Genomic DNA, 2,375 nt, shown 5'->3' on the forward strand with positions numbered 1-2,375 from the left:
TACTTTTATAAATAGCAGATGCTGAATAGCTGAAATTTGTACTGAGGTTGTATGATATGCAATTACTGAGGTTGTATGATATTCTCTTTGAAGGTTGAGCAGCCTGGGAGTGGAAGTCCTATACATAAATGTTAAAACATGATTGGGAAGGGATGGGTGAACATGGCCAAATGTCAGTAAGAGGGGATTGAGCTTTCCATTAGGATTCAAACAGAATCAGAAGAATTACAAGGGAGGTGAAGGAGATGCTTATGTTAACTTCTACAAAGGGGTCCCGATCCAGACCCCAAGAGAGGGTTCTTGGATCTCAAGCAAGAAAAAATTCGAGGGGAATCCATAAAGTGAAATCAAGTTTATTAAGTAGAGGAATAAAGAATAGCTACTCCATAGGCAGAGAACAGCAAGGGCTACTCAACTAAGAATAGAGTTATTTCTTGATTAAATGCTAAACAAGGGATGGATTACTCATGAGTTTTCTGGGAAAGGGGTAGGCAATTCCCAGAACTGAAGGCTCCTCCCCTCTTTACACCATATAGGGTAACTTCCTGACATTGCCCATAGCATCTATACACTGTCATGGCGCTGGTGGGAGTGTCTTTTAGCATGCTAATGCATTATAAGTAGCACCTAAGGAGAACTGAGGATGACCAGTGGTCACTTTCATCATCATCTTGGTTTTGGTGGGATTTGGAAAGCTTCTTTACAGCAACCTGTTTTATCAGCAAGGTCTTTGTGATCTGTATCTTGTCATGACCTCTTATCTCATTCTGTAACCAAGAATGCCTTAACCTCCTGGGAATGCAGCCCAGTAGGTCTCATCCTTATTTTACCCAAGCCCTATTCAAGATGGAGTTGCTCTGGTTCAAACATCTCTGACACTTACGCTTTGTGCGAAACGTGAAAAGGGAGGTATGGGGAGGCATACTGAAAACAAAGGGTGCAATTTGCATGGGAAAACAACTTACAGAAGCAAAGGGATAGAGGCTATGGGCAGAGAGATATTTCAGAGATTTGGATCTTAAAGACAGCAATTCCTATTGATAATTAGATACAAACCATAGTTATTTCAGTGAGGACAAAAAAAAATAGAATTAAATGAAAATCCATGCACCTAAGTAGATTTTTTAAAACTCAAAAGATTGTATGCAGGAGTGACAGAAGGTCATTACATAATTTAATTTCTCAAACATGATGACAGGACATGAGGGTGAGAAGACTGTAGATTTTGAGCTGACATTAATCATGACAGTATTAAACAGGTCCAAAAATTCTTAGGAGTGAACTCATAAAAACTAATAGTGGTTGCTGGGAACACTCATAGTATGGTGAATGATGTCAAGGCTGGAGCAAGGTTCAACAAGAAAGTGATCTATGAGACTAAAGGGAAGAGAAAGTGGTGGCATCTATTCTGGGTATTTGTCATTGTTGTGAAAAGGAGTATCTTAGCAACCGAAAGATTGCAAGGATAATAAAAGGGTGTGAAATTCCAGGCTACAAGTAGAGAAGAGTTGATAATCAGGCAATGTTACGTAAAAGGAAGTGTAGTGGGAGCAAAAAGAATATTAGCTGTCTTTTCAAACACCTGTGCAGTGGTGGTGATAAAAGAAGAGGACCCTATATGACAGAACTGATGGGGAATTGACCAAATTGGGGATGAGTCCTGAGAGATAGACTTGGGTTCAGTTAAGCAGCAGAGGTAAAGCTTTCCAAGGAAATGGTTTGGTGTATATAAGACTGACCCTTTGGGAAACTTATAACTCAGAGCCTTTCATGAGAGTGCATCTTAGTGTGAAGAATGAGAGCACTTCCCTGCCTCAGTGCAGTATGGCTGCATTTCGGTGCGCCTGGCTAAGATTACTTTCCTCCACATTCTCCTCAATGTTGAAAACATAGAATAGTGTTTTAATTGCAGGAAAACTTCTCCTCCAGATATCCTTACCCTCTAAGTGAGGGTTGGATTTGACACGTAAGTTATCACTGAGCCCCATTACTCTTCCTAAGCTGTTTTTAAGTTGTTTTACGTTGATTTCCATTACATAAATACCATCCAAGGAAAGATGTAGGATTTGATTATCAGTCAAAATGACAGTTGAACTGAAAATCAGTGGGTAGAAAAGCTCAAGAGCGACTTATGATGTTAAAACTGAGCAGACAAAGCCAGGTGAGTAAATAAATGTTGCTTTTAAATATTGCATTAATTTTGCTATCTATGATAAGGGAAACGATACTATGAATGGTCCTTCCAATATTGAGATTACAGTTGTTAATAAGACATGTCTTACTGAAACACATAACGCACTTTAAAGTGAATCTGGAATGGATGCACTTATAGTATCTTACGTCAATAAAAAAAAAAAGGTCATAAAAAGACTTCT

The sequence above is a fragment of the Symphalangus syndactylus genome, chromosome 1 (assembly GCF_028878055.3).
Source record: "Symphalangus syndactylus isolate Jambi chromosome 1, NHGRI_mSymSyn1-v2.1_pri, whole genome shotgun sequence".
NCBI lineage: Eukaryota > Metazoa > Chordata > Mammalia > Primates > Hylobatidae > Symphalangus > Symphalangus syndactylus.